Raw genomic sequence first — 15,430 nt, 5'->3', positions numbered from 1 at the left:
TAAATTGTATTCTGGAGTTCCTACTACATGACTTTGCTTGTGAGCCATTTACTATCTAGAAGATTCCTCTTCTGAAACTTGTGTTACGAGAAGCAGAATTTACAGGTGAGAACTACAACATTCTTTAAGATAGAACAAATCTTGATTTGCCAACAAAAATGCCATTAAAGCCATGACAATTGGTGGGGGCACAAAACTGAGAAGTTATGAATGCATAGACCAATCTGAAGAAGACTCCTAGTCAACTTTGTAGAACAACCCTAACTGAACAATCACCTCCTGTAATTAAATAGATTTTTTTTTCATTTTAAATGTATCTGCCTAAAATACTTTAATATCCGAAATAATTCAGATAGGGATTTGATTGTGGTGCACCTGTTCAATTCTCACAGGAAATTAATCTATGAATTATAAATATTGCTATTCTATTCCATTTCAATTTTGGGCTCCAAGGATGGTTGAACATAACAGGATCATGTTTGGGAGGGAACAAGAAGCCAGAGAAATAGTAATAGAGGTTTTTGTTCTGATTTGATTTGGAGACTGTTTCGTGTCTTTTGGAGATCAGTAGGGTTTACCTGAAGTCTTCGAGTCATGTATGGCCATCAGGAAGAGACCCTAAGTGCCCCATTGAGACAACACGGGAAAGAATAAAGAAATATACAATTGTTGTGGCCTGTCAGCAGCTGAATCAGAGGAGGAAGAGGTGTGGGAGTTGGGTTCAGCATCAAGGCAATCTGAGAACTCCAAGGGAGAAGAGGGAAAGAGGGAATGGAGCTGGGGGAGAGAGAGGGAAAGAGGGAGGGAGGGAGAGAGAGGGAGAGGTGGAGCCTGGGCCATCCGTCAGCCCTCAGATGGAGAATCAACAGCCCCCAGTTCTGGAGGTGGCTGATGAGGAAGAGGAGGAACAGCTGAGTCCAGAGCTTGATGCATAGATGAGCAGAAGGCAGAGGAGAGGAGAGCAGTGGAAATCTATGGGCCGGTCCTTGGGATGGAAGAGTCACTGCTGCTAGGGAAGCACCACCTTAGCTTTAAGGCTAAAAGGCAGGAGGTGGAGATGAATAGGTGTGGCAGACAACTATTCATCTCCCAGACAGACGGACTTGTTAGCCTACCAGGGAAACTTTTTGCCGGGGCTGCCAGCATTCCTAATAAAGGAATCTTTTAAGTCCACGTCAGAGTGCTTGGCGTGTTTGGGCAGCTGGGTCAGAACAATAACCTCTACACCAGTGTTTCTCAATCTTGGGAACTTGAAGAAGTATGGAGTTCAACTCCCATAATTCAACAACCAACTGGGAGTTGAAGGCTACACAAGTTGCCAAGGTTGAGAAACTCTGCTCTACACTGCTTGTAAAAACATCTCCCTTGTCTCCAACCTTATGAACATTTAAAATTACAAAAGCGAAATGCTCTCTACAATGTTGACAGTGCAGGAAAACAGCAATAAAAACAAACTGCCTGCCTTAGGATTATAAACAGCCTTCAAAAGCCCATTAGTGACAGTACCTTCCTTGCTAACTAAGGCTGCCTACGTGGGGCACTGCAAAATTCAGCAGTACACCTTGGAAAGACAATTCTCTATTTAAGAAAGAAATAAAAATAAGTAGGCATAAATTTTGTGCTTCATAAAAGATTAGTGAGCATGCACGCACGGATACATACACACAGAAAGACACGCACGCCACAATTGAACCAATTATTCTTCTTCGCTTTTTGCAGTATTGCATATCTCAGTGGCTAAGATGCTGAGCGTATCGATCAGAAGGGTCGGCAGTTCGGTGGTTCGAATCCCTAGCGCCGCGTAACAGAGTGAGCTCCAGTTACTTGTCCCAGCTTCTGCCAAGCACGTACAAATGCAAATAGAAAAACAGGAACCACCTTTGCTGGGAAGGGAACAGCGTTCTGTGCACCTTCGGCATTGAGTCATGCCAGCCACATGACCACGGAGACGTCTTCGGACAGTGCTGGCTCTTCAGCTTTGAAACGGAGATGAGCACCGCCCCCTAGAGTCAGGAATGACTAGCACTCTTGTGCAAGGGAAACCTTTACCTTTATATCTCTTGCACTCATTTTTTTCTGAATTTCTGTCTATAGATGAGGGAACTACAGCTATCCTCGACTTACAAATAATTTGTTCAATGATCATTTGAAGTTACAAAGGCACAGAAAAAAAGTCACTTATGATTGTTTCCCATGTTAGCAATCTTACAATTTCTTCAGGGTCACCTGATCAAAATTCAGATGCTTGAAAACTGGCATGTACTTATGACGGTTGCAGTGTGCCAGGGGTCATGGAATCAATGTTTGCAATTTTCTGTCAAACGAAGTCAATGGGGAAGCCGAATTCACTTAACAATCACATTAGTAACAACTGCAGTGATTGATTTAAGAACCATAGCAAGAAAGGTTGTTAAATAGGACAAAACTCACTTAACAACTGTCTTGCTAAGAACAGAACTTTTGGGCTCAATTGTCAAGGACTATGTATACTCAGAAGTAAATCCATGTATCTTTCTGGATTCTTGGTGGGGGGCTGACACCAAGAGAGAATCAGGCGAACCTCTAGATGGGAAATAATAAGAGAATAACAAAGTTGGAAGGGACGTTGGAGGTCTTCTAGTCCAGTGGTTCCCAAACTTGGCAACTTTAAGACTTGTGGGCTTCAACTCCCAGAATTCTGGAAGCTGAAGTCCACAAGTCTTAAAGTTGCCAAGTTTGGGATTCTGGGAGTTGAAGTCCACAAGTCTTAAAGTTGCCAAGTTTGGGATTCTGGGAGTTGAAGCCCACAAGTCTTAAAGTTGCCAAGTTTGGGAACCACTGTTCTAGTCCAACCCCCTGCTAAGGCAGGAAACCCTATACCATTCCAGACAAATGGCTATCCAATATCTTCTTAAAGACTTCCAGTGTTGGGGCATTCACAACTTCTGGAGGAAAGTTGTTCCACTGATTAATTGTTCTAACTGTCAGGAAATTTCTCCTCAGTTCTAAGTTGCTTCTCTCCTTGATTAGTTTTCACCCATTGCTTCTTGTTCTACCCTCAGGTACCTTGGAGAATAGCTTGACTCCCTCTTCTTTGGGGCAGCCCTTGAGATATTGGAGGACTGCTATCATGTCACTCCTAGTCCTCCTTTTCATTAGGATTATAAAAAACCTGCAAGAGATTCAAAAGAGCTGTCCAGTGTAGCTGACACCAAATGTTATTTGATAACCTTGGCTTGAACGAATATACTTTCTTTGACCTCCATCGATTAGTTGGCATATTTTATTGAATTCCTGGCTCAGGCACAAACTGAGAGAAATGAGGGTGTCTCATCCTTACACAAACTCTGCTTTTGTTTCTAAAATTCCTCTTGCCCAGCCAGTGTTCCAATATTTGGGGGGCTACCTATCACAAAGAAGAAGGGGATCAACCTATTTTTCAAAGCACCAGAAAGCAAGGCAAGAGACAATGGACGGAAGAAGCTAATCAAGGAGAGAAGCAACTTGGAATTAAGGAGAAACTTCCTAAGAGTGAGGACAATGAACCAGTGAAACGGCTTTGCCTTCAGAAGTTGTCAGAAGTTTTCAAGAAGAGATTAGGCAGCCACTTGTCTGAAATGATATAGGGCAGTGATGGCGGAGGGAGTGCACACTTTGCAGGTGTGTACACTTGTTGGGGCCACAACTTAGAAGAGGAGCTGCCAGGGGGGCATGCACACACAAAATTAACTTCCAGTTTCTGGCACACACATCTGCACCAGCCAGCTAGTCTTCCGGTAACTGGCATGCACAACAATCAGCTGGCCAGCACACATGTTCACGCTGGAAAACAGAAGACCAGCTCTTCCAGTTTCTGGCACTGCTACACACACACAAAGGCCAGTTGATCATCACACATGCATGCACGCCCGAAACCCGGAAGAGGAATGGGCAATGCCATGCATGTCAGTCGACATGGCTTCGTGCATGGCACTCTGGGCACGTGTCCCATAGGTTCGCCATCATGAGGATAGGGTCTCTTGCTTGAGCAGGGGGGTGGACTAAAAGACCTCCAAGGTCCCATTCCGACTCTGTTATTCTGTTAGTCTGTAATCAGAATACAAGATGCTTTTCTTGTGGTGTGTCTCCACTCCTATGTTTTGGGACAGTGGAAACTGACCCCTGGCTGTATCTACGTCCTGTAGTTTGCATTTGGGCTGTATTATGATTGAAGCAGGCAAGAATTAACCTCCATTGGGAAGAGCTGACACAACTCTGGTTGTGCTGTGGGAGAATTCACAAATTCTCTGGCTTAGAACAGGCTGTGATCAGAATTTCACTTGCCTCGATTCATTGCCCCAGTAATTGACAAATCAGCACCACGCTGCCACACGATAAATTGATTGATTCCTCAGCTTTTCATGGAATCCAGTTGGAAAAATCCTAGGCTGGAGAAGCTCAGCCTTTCATATAAAAGATATAATAGTAGCGCTGAAAGGGACGTTGGAGGTCTTCGAATCAACAATTCAACAATGGGCATAAATTGTTCATAGATTGGACTTGCATGATTCTGAACTTGTAAAGGGATTTAGAGCTCGATTCATTCCCCCAGTAATTGACAAATCAGCGCCACGCTGTCTCACGCTAAATTGATTGCAAAGCACTGCAAATGTATTAAGAATGGGATTCCAAGAATCTGCAGCAAGCTTGGCTGAGTAGCAATCCCTAAACTTGGGGAAGATGACAAGCACTCAAAAGCTGCTGTAAACATGCCACTTACAGCTCATCATTCAATTCTGATATCAGTTCGATGAAGCTTGTAATCATCCTCAGTTAAGCTTAGAGTCAAAAATTATGTCGTTCACTTTTAAAAAAAGAAATACAAAGACAATCCCACTTCAGTTGGCACTTACAGGAAGTTCTCGACATATGGCTGTTTATTTAGTGGCCATTCAAAGTTCAGATGGCACTGAAAAAAGTTACTTTCGACTGTGGGTCAGATTTATGCAGCATTGCAGCATCTTCATGGTTCATGTGATCAATATTTTGACACCTGGCAATTGACTCACATTTACGACGGTCACAGTGCCCTGGAGTCATGTGATCCCCTTTGCGACTCGGTGACAAGCAAAGACAGATTCACTTAACGACCGCATCACTAACATTAACTGCACTGATTCACTGAAACAGCGTGGCAGGAAAGGTCGTAAAATGGAGCAAAATTCACTTAACAAACAATTGTGGTCCTAAGTCAAAGAGTATCTGAACTGAACCCAGGATACAACGATATGTTTATCAGTGTATTTTACTGAATGTTGCAATGCAACCCAAACACGTAAATAATGATATCTTTCTAAAGGGAACAAAAAAGTACAGCTTGTGGAAGAGAAATATTGCCCCCCACCCACCCACCCACACATTAAGGCAAGGGCATATCGATCATTTGCTAAATGCATATCGTAAGAGAAAAATATGTGCACAAAAACACATTTTTATGCACATCTTTAAAAATTGTGCTTAAAAGCAAAGGGAACAGAGGAGCTTAAGGTTGGAAATGAACAAAAAGGGAGAGAAGACAAATTTGGTAGAGAGGTCTGTCTCTATGGCTACAATAACTCATGTTCTTTTATTAAAATAATTTAGGTTGGCCTCAAGTGGAATGAGAAGACTTTTTTTCATTCTGAGTCTTAATTGCCCTTTTAAAAATATTTTTAATAATAACTATGGTATATTTTTGAAGAGAATGCCTGGAACAGAATCCTGAATTCTAAGTTCCCTTCACAAAGGATTTATCTAATGGCTTTTGAAAATTCGACATTTTTTGGCTGAGCTCGTACACTGTGCTTTAAGCAGATTTTGCTTGAACTACAATTGGATCAGTTTGTACAATACATTAAGCCCTAAACCGTAAATTCCATGCTACTAATAAATGCTTTCACAGAATCGTTCTGGGAATGGAGAAAAGAAAATGGACCATACAAAAGAGTGGGACTTATTTCTAACTTAAATCAATGCCAAAACATCCCAAAAATGTTTTAACCACATGAGCAATATTTTTTTTTCAAGTTTTTTCCTGAGAATCCAATCTTTTTCAAAACATAAAAGCTATTTCTAAGGTTGATCTATCATGTCTTTTAATATACATTAAAAAACATGCAGCTTCTTCCTATTTAAAGTTTTGGCCTTGATGGATGTATGAAGCCATTTTTCATGTAAAGGTCATTTTGAATTGGAACACCTAAGTTTTTAACCCAGAAAGAACCAGTCATGATTACCAGTAAAATTATTTCGCTTGCCTGTTTTGGTTTGGCGCTCATACTTCAGAAAACACTTCCATTAACAAGAATGTATGTTAGTGGAGAATAAAATAAAATCATTTTCTTTATCTAGAACCTTCTTTATTCCCCCTCCCAACAGTTAGATGAAAGAGTCCATGTTTTTCAGACCTGTTCCTTTTTTAAATAAACGACTAAGAATCAAAAAATGAAGGTGTAGAGCAGAGTTTTTCAACCATAGCAACTTAAAGATGTGTGGGCTTCAATTTCCAGAAATTCATACTAGCTGGAGAATTTGGGGAATTGAAGTTCACCAACTTTAAGTTGCCAAGGTTGTGAAACACGGCTCTGTTATTTTTTTTAAAAGGCTTCATTTGTTTGGTTTTTTTTATTCCTCAGTTTTTCATGGAATCCAGTGGGAAAAATCCTAGGCTGGAGGAGCTCTTTCTTAGCCTTTCATATAGAAGATATAATAATAGGGCTGAAAGGGACCTTGGAGGTCTTCCAATCCAACCCCCTGCTCAATATGCCCTGTAGAAGAGTCTAATTCAACAACGGGCATAAATTGTCTGTATATTGTCTGGACTTGCATGATTCTGAACTTGTAAAGGATTTAGAGCTGACTCTGTAAAATGTAATAGAGGGAGGGAGGGATGAGGGAGGGAGGAGAATAGAAGAAGGGAGGATGGGGAAAAAAACCAAAGAGGGAGGGATGGTAGAAGAAAAGAAAGAAGGAAGGAGGGAGGGAGGGAGGAGAATAGAAGAAGGGAGGGATGGTAGAAGAAAGACCAAAGAGGGAGGGGGGATGGTAGAAGAAAAGAAAGAAGGAAGGAGGGAGGGAGGAGAATAGAAGAAGGGAGGGATGGTAGAAGAAAGACCAAAGAGGGAGGGAGGGATGGTAGAAGAAAAGAAAGAAAGAAGAAGGGAGGGAGGGAGGCGAATAGAAGAAGGGTGGGAGGAGAGACAAAAGGGGAAGGAAGGAAGGAAGGAAGGAAGGAAGGAAGGAAGGAAGGAAGGAAGGAAGGAAGGAAGGAGCGAGCCATAGGGAGGATTTGGATTAATTTGGTGTAAGATAGAGAGAAGTGACACTCTCTTCTCCAACTCTTCCCTTAACAGCTTGTCCCTTCCTCCCTTAATTTCTCTCTCATACTTTTCACAAGATGAGCTTTGAATTCCTCAAAGATCTAAAGGCCAAGAAGCCAAAGGAACTTGGTGAGAAGGAAGGACAGGCTGAAACATGGCCAAATTTGAAAAGGCTTACAGATACCAAGTTTTGTAATCGATTCGTAGCCCTCTTCACCCCTTTCCCACCCCATAACCAGCGCTGCCTACTCCAGAGATAATTCTGGGATCACAAAATATGCACTGAGAATATGGATGTGAATTGCTAGTCTCTTGTTTAACACAGTGTGAACTCAGCTTAGGCAACCTCTTACAGTTAAGGAAAGTATGGTTTAGCTTGAAGTATGACAATTGCTGATTTGTTCCTGGTTATTTTTAAGCCTTTGAGTTCATTAGCAATATGGGTATTTGAGGGCTTTGTGTGTGTGTGTGCTGCTGCTTCATTGCAGAGCTGCTTAAAATCAGCTCCAGGCAGATTTTGCCGATTGTCACATGCTGGGAACCACTGCACATCTTCAATTTGGCCAGGTGTGCAGTCGATGGGCAGCAGTTTTGTTCCTTCCAGGTTCTGCTAAGAACTGGCCCAGTTGTGCGTTGCATTTCTAATTCTAGCAAAATTAATAGAATCATTCATCTCTATTTCCAGGATAATTTGCAAGTACCAAAATAGACTTGCTCAAAAAAACACCTGGTGGAGATTTTGTAGATACATAAATCCACATTCCTAGCCTCAGCCTAATGGGGATTACAATAATTACTTTTAGTTTACATTTTTGTTTTCATAATGTTGGATCTTAATCCTCTTTTAGATTAAAAAAAAAAACCCCAAAGCACCTACCTTATTATGTGTATATGATTTGTTAATTAAAATACCCAAGGCTTTTACAGGGCAGCTTTAGGAATCAGGGGCCATAAACAATTCTGGCTTTCTTGCGATATGTAGGCTTAAGTTATTATGTATAACTCCCTGCTATCTTGTGGATATATGCAGATTGGAAGATACTCTATATTAAAAGGAAACTGATCAAGAATAGCAATACTAGTAGAAGAGGATGCCAATAAGGGAACCTTATGATGGTACTGTGACAACCAAAATATCTACGGATACTTTTGATGGGAAACAAAATATCTACGGATACTTTTGGTGAGAAGCAAAATATCTATGGATACTTTTGATGAGAAACAAAATATCTATGGATACTTTTGGTGAGAAGCAAAATATCTACAGATTCCTTTGATGGTGCCCACCACAAATGCTTAAGAATGGTTCTAAGCCCTGCATATCAACACAGGAATGTCTTCAGATCAATGAATTGTACTTTGTACTGGGATACATCTAGAAAAAAAGGAAAGAGAAATTGGGAAATGTAGGTGGCATCCAGACCAGGAGTGGGCAACTGTGGCTCCTTTATTTACCTGTGGACTTCAACTCCCAGAATACCTGAGCCAGCTGTTGGAACTTTGGGGCAGGTCGTAAATACCTTTTGAAGGGTCCATCATAACTTTGAATGGTTGCTAAATGATGATTGGAGGTCTAGAGCTACCTTTCTGTCCTCCTATAGCATCACACTTGTGAGATGTCCATGACAGAATTGACACCATCAAGGTTGAGTCAACTATACTTCTAGAAGGAGGTTAATTCATTAAGTGGGGCCCATCAGTGAGGAACTGAGTCATCCGGCCCATGCCCCAAGAATCTCACAACTATTTGTGGTGGGAACCATGAAAACTATCTGTAGATATTTTGATCATCACCAAAAGTGTCTGGCAAATTGTAGGTCCCATCACCCATCTCCAGCTAGCAAATCTGTTTCAACAGAGTCAAATTTGCATGATCAAACAAATATGGCAAATCTAGACAACATAATAAAAAACAGAGACATCACCCTGTCAAGAAAGGTGTGTATAGTGAAGGCTCTGGTTTTCCCAGTTGCAATGGATGGCTGTGAAAGTTGGACCATAAGGAAGGCTGAGCACCAAAGAATGGAGGCCTTTGAACTCTGGTGCTGGAGAAGACTCCTGCGAGTCCCTTGGACTGCAAGGTGACCAAACCGGTCAGTCCTAGAGGAGATCAACCCTGACTGCTCTTTAGAAGGCCAGATCCTGAAGATGAAACTCAAATACTTTGGCCACCTAATGAGAAGGAGAAAGGATTCCCTGGAGAAGAGCCCAATACTGGGAACAATTGAGGGCAGAAGAAGGAGGAATGGAGTCACTGAAGCAGTCAGGGTGAGCCAAAATGGGACTCCAGGGGATGGTAGAAGACAGGAAGGCCTGGAGGAATGTTGTCCATGGGGTCGCGATGGGTTGGACACAACTTTGCAACTAACAACAACAAATGATCAAACTTTCAACCTTTTCAGCAGTGGCTCTTAAGCAGTAATGTTTATCAAGGATTAATGCATTATATGGCTAACACATGGCTAACTCTGCAAAACTCATTTTAATTTCAAGAAGCCCAATAATTGCAAACTGAAGCCGTTAAATAATAGGTTGTGAATCCACTGGGGACTGGGTTTCAAGCGTTAACTTTCTCCTGTGTTCCTGCAAATTTGCCAAGCACAACATGTAAAAAGCTCTTAAGCGCCTGGCAATGTTTTCGCACTTCACCCTTTGTTTGGTTAATGGAGCCCTAATTTGTTGGTGCAAATTGTCATTTTAGAAGTCACCAGGTGGAACCGCATAACATGTCAATGACCTCTGGATTGTTTACTCGTTTATGGTTCAATATACCTGCCCTGCCTTTCTGCCTCTCCCAGCACTCAAAACAATGAGTTAAAAAAAATGCCTAGTTTAAAACCCAAACCAAAATCCATACCATTAAAACTCAAATGGAAATCAACATCATTAAAATAGGCAATAACAAAACACTTGGCAAAAGAGATATAATATTTTTACGATCTTGTTAAATAACCTGAGAGTGGTAAACAAACACACCTGCCTAGGAATTATGTTCTATAAAACTTAGAAACTGAGAGGAGTTGTTTTTTTAAAAAAACAGATTAACAGAGTTGGAAGGGACCTTATAGGTCAACTAGTCCACCCCCCCACCTCCCGCTATAGGTATAGAAGTCCTTGGGGATTTTATTCCTCTAATAGTTGCCAATTGTACGGGCCGCTGCTCTTCTCTGTTTCAAGGCCATTCAGCCAGCGCTCTCCGAAGACACTTCTGTGGTCATGTGACTAGCGTGATGTCACAGAGGGCTGTTTCCTCTTGACCTAAGTGGTACCTATTAATCTACTCGCATTTGCATGCTTTCAAACTGCTAGGTGGGAAGGAGCTGGGATGAGGAGAGGAGCTCATCCCATCACATGGCACTTGGGTCTCAAACCTGACTGCTGGCTTTTCAATTGACAAGCCCAGCGTCTTAACCGCTGAGCCACCATGCCACCCCTTAATTTTTTTTACGATCTTCTTAAATAACCTCAGATTGGAAAACAAACACACCTGCCTAGGAATTATGTTGTTCAGCCTTAGAAATCCAGGGAAAATCTATTTCCTGTTGACCTGCTCAACTTTTTCACCTCTGATCAAAATAACTGGGCAGATATGTAATGGGAGAAAAAAATCACCAGTATAATTAGTCTCTAGTCCAATTGGAGTTCTAAAGTTGTGTCTCATGGGCCGTTGGTAAATCTTTGAATGCAGGTGGCACTAAGTTTGTGGTCATACTTTCTTGCTACCTCCATACAGCGGTGAATTCAAATAGAACAGTAGTCCTTAACTTATAACCATTCATTTAGTGACTAAAAAGCTATTTTATCCACCTCTGTTCATATATAATACAGATTATCAATAGCAGTCCCTATCAAGTAGGATAACCAAAAAATGAAACAAACAAACAAACAAACACAAGTATAGGAACATATAGGAGAAGAACACAAAGCTAAGGAGGCGGGGTTAAGCGTGTCATCAGCTTAGAATCATTATGTTCCCGCAAGTGGTCCAAGTCCAATATTTCTTCAATTCCATTGATCCTTATCTATTCTGACCCCACTACGTCCGGTAATGAACGCAGACATAGGCTTAGCTGTTTGCCACTCTTTATTCACATAAATTATAATCCTGTTGGTTGAAAGCCTAGACACGACTCACTGGCAAGATGTTGGCAGCAACCCAGACTCCAACAGACATGGGAACACAAGACAGACCAGACAAGGAGTTCTCCAGATTACTATGAACGGTTGTGTCCTGCAAAAGGACTCTTCCCAAAGTCTCTTCTTATATACTCTCTTGGGAGGGGCCAAGCCACAACCACCTGAGCTTGACTATCTCTTATGAGTCTGTCTCCGTAACAGCAGCCTCCATTTCTCCACCCTACATTGCCTGGCATCAGGGACAAGCTCCCTTTGATCTTTCCCACTGCTCCATGCCTCAGGCGCCTCCTGGTGGCCAACCAGCCTCTCGGGTCCCTGCTCTGAGTCTGAACTCTGCCCAGAATCCTCCACATCTTCCATAGCTGACTTATAGGGTTCCTCGCTATCGGAGTCCATCGGCAGCTCCAATGGCTCCTGCTGGGCCACAATACTTATCTAGCACCCATTTAGTATTAAACTTTAATTAATGACTTTAATGCCAGGTGCAAAGTATCGTTCAGGACTATATCTTACATTACAGTTCAAATGATTTATTGCTCAAGCCTATAACAAGACTCTAGTCAACTAAAGTTCCCCTGTTGATGTAGCTGGGAATGGATGGAGGGTGAATTTGCTTTAAACCAGTGTTTTTCAAACTTGGCAATTTTAAGAGGTGTTGGCTGGGAAATTTTGGGACTTGATGTTAAAGTTGCCAAGTTAGAAAATCACTACACTAAATAATTCCAAGCAGACAGTTTCTAAGAAACCCAGATAAGGAAAAGCAATCATTGCATAAATGCAAATAAGAAACTTCCTCTCTTTTCTGTACATTTACGAATAAATCACAGCTGTGTCCGTAGTTGCATAATTGGAAAGCTGTATATTTCCTTTGGCAAAATGTCTTCAACTACATGTGGTTGCTGTCACAACATGTTCACAGTCTTTTTTTCTTTCTTTCTTCTGGGGCTGTTAGGACTGACAACGTCGAATTTCAACGCTCTAAACTGCTAATAACTTGCAGCTTAAATCTCTCTAATTGTAATTGTGACAATACACAACTTCTGCATGGTGGTGTATTCAGTATTGCAGGCTAACTTCTGCCCACTGCCAACAGTTCGATCCTGACCGACTCAAGGTTGACTCAGCCTTCCATCCTTCTGAGGTAGATAAAATGAGGACCCAGGTTGTTTCCTTCCTTCCTTCTTCCATCTATCCATCCATCCATCCATCCATCCATCCATGATGCACAGTGATTAGAATGCAGTATTGCAGTCTAATTCTGCCAACTGCCAGCAGTTCGATCCTGACTGGCTCAAGGTTGACTCAGCTTTCCATCCTTCCGAGGTGGGTATAATGAGGACCCAGATTGTTGGGGGCAAGAAGCTGACTCTGTAAACCGCTTAGAGCGGGCTGTAAAGCACTGAGAAGCAATATATAAGTCTAATTGCTATTGCTATTTTTCTTCTTTCCTTCTTTCCTTCTTTCCTTCTTTCCTTCCTTCTTTCCTTCCTTCTTTCCTTCCTTCTTTCCTTCTTTCTTTCCTTCCCTCATCCCTCCCTCCCTTCCCTTCCTCTGCACAATGATTAGAATGCAGTATTGCAGGCTAACTCTACCCATTGCCAATAGTTGGAATCTCAGCAGGCTCAAGGTTGACTCAGCCTTCCGTCCTTCCGAGGTGGGTAAGATGAGGACCAAGATTGTAGGGGGCAAGAGGCTGACTCTGTAAACTGCTTAGAGAGTTACTGCGAAAGCAATATGAAGCGGGATATAATATAAGTCTAAGTACTATTGCTATTACCTGGGTGAACTAATGAGATACGCAGAGTTTAGTTTCTAATAGTGCATTTTTTTTCTTTTCTTTTTTGTGGGGGAGTTATGGCAAAACTATTTTAATCAGAGAGAATAAATTATCTAGCTTTGTTTTCTACTTGGAAACCACTGCTGAATTTGAAAGTGCTCAAAACTAAAAAAAAAAAAAAGAATTCAATTTTAGGTGAACAGAACAATTTTGTAATTACAGAAATAGCTTGAAATGTTATGAAACGTAAAACGTTATATTATTTTTGTATTTTATTGTACTGAAGAAAGTCAGTTTTTCATTCTCTGTCTGGGCACTTTTCTCCTTCCCTCTGTTCTTTAATTTTTTTTTCATATTTTTATCTTATTATAAAAATTATGACAAAGAAAAATAAAGTTGCATTGTTTCTACAGAAATAAGCTAAAGGTTTCCACTGGCCAGTTGTGTCTGATTCTAGAGGGGGAGGGATTTGCTCTGTCACAACGTTTTTTTGTTTTGCCAGCTGTGCTTATATTCTAAGACATACGATAGGCTGACTCTTCTCTGTAAGCCTACTACGCATGTCCTTTTGCCTTCTTCTTTCTCTTTCTGTTTTGCCTGCCACGAGGAGGTAGGCTAGGACCTTTACCAGAATGTAGTTATTAGCCAGTAAGTTTGTTTGTTATTTATTTTACAATAAAAATATGTTTCTTAGAATCTACCTCAGGTTTATTTTACTTAATCATAGAGTATACTCCAAGGAAAAACCACGATTCACCCCTCATCAAACACAGGGCTGAATTTACAACCCTCACATGCTCCTCTCCGTTTCCTAGCTGAGGAGGTCAGCATTGTCCATAGACAATTTCCAGGCTTCCCAACAACATGAAGCCAATTCCTGGTCCCGACAAAAAAACCTTATATTAATTGACTGTGAATTCTACTCATTCACATCCAGCAAAGTCTTTCGAGGGAGGACTTACAGTCACAGACCTTATCTGGTTTGGAGAGCTGCCAGGCCAATATCTGCAAAACGCCAAGGAATCTCGGAGAGTCACGAACCAATTAAGCGAACTAATTGTCTCCTGAAAACTCCACTTCCCTTTCACTCCTCTTTTATTCCCTCTGGGAGGGGGCATTCATTATCCACCTGTGGCCTGAAATATCTGAAATATCTTGGATGAGAAGCGAAAATGGATAAGAAGAAGCTTGGATAAGAAGAACCTTCTTGGATGAAAAGCAAAATGTATTTAAAAAAAAAAAAACCAGAAAGTCCAGTTGCCTTTTTAAAAAAGCACCTTTAGGATAGCATTGATGAAGTTACCTAATTGGGTAATGAAATGTCTTCAAGAAAACAACTAAGCTCAGACCCCCTGTATACATTTTCTTCCTTTTTCACTTTATGTGAGCCGAGGTGGCGCAGTGGTTAGAGTGCATTACTGCAGGCCACTTCAGCTGACTGCTATCTGCAGTTCAGCGGTTCAAATCTCACCGGCTCAAGGTTGACTCAGCCTTCCATCCTTCCAAGGTGGGTGAAATGAGGACCCAGACTGTGGGGGCAATATGCTGACCCTGTAAACCGCTTAGAGAGGGATGAAAGCCCTATGAAGCAGTATATAAGTCTAACTGCTATTGCTATTGCTATGTGCTTTTTAAAAATCTATAGCTGCCTCTCATCTTAGACTCAGAAGAATCTCTCCATATTCTGCAATCTCCCCGCCCGCCAAATTACTATCTAAGCAAGTTATACTCTACACAAATAAAGTGCAAGTGCCAGGCTCAAATAAACAACATTTAGAAATTATGTTCACACTCTCCCACTACATAAATTAAACAGCATAATATGGATCCATTAGGAAGAAGGGTAGCTTTGGCTAATGCCAGGAGGTGGGTATACTGTGGTAATAAAGAGAGGGAGAGGGAGAGAACACATATATGCGACACAAGGAATATTGAATGCATTGGTTCCTGTGTAACAGTGAGAACTTTGGAAACTTCTTCTTTGTTGTGAAAATCACCAAAATCACCCAACTTTTTTTCAATGCAGGGATCTCCAGTAAGAAAAAAAGGCATTTATCTTTTCAAGAATGCAATATCAAAAGGAAGGAAGGAAGGAAGGAAGGAAGGAAAAGAAAGAAAGAGAGGGAGGGAGGGAGGGAGGGAGGGAAGGGAAGAAAAAAAGAAAGAAAGAAAGAAAGAGGGAGGGAGGGAAGGAAGGAAA

The 15,430-nt window shown here is 41.4% G+C and overlaps 1 protein-coding gene across 1 annotated transcript in view; it reads right to left on the bottom strand.

Annotated features, from left to right (window-relative positions):
• The window catches only part of NECAB2 (N-terminal EF-hand calcium binding protein 2), a 190,538-nt gene that overhangs the window by 160,850 nt on the left and 14,258 nt on the right, over positions 1 to 15,430 (bottom strand). The window lies entirely within an intron of this gene.

Source organism: Thamnophis elegans, chromosome 14 (assembly GCF_009769535.1).
Source record: "Thamnophis elegans isolate rThaEle1 chromosome 14, rThaEle1.pri, whole genome shotgun sequence".
NCBI classification, from domain to species: domain Eukaryota; kingdom Metazoa; phylum Chordata; class Lepidosauria; order Squamata; family Colubridae; genus Thamnophis; species Thamnophis elegans.
The sequence above is the reverse complement of the archived record's forward strand: the minus strand, read 5'-3'. Positions and strand labels throughout refer to the sequence as shown.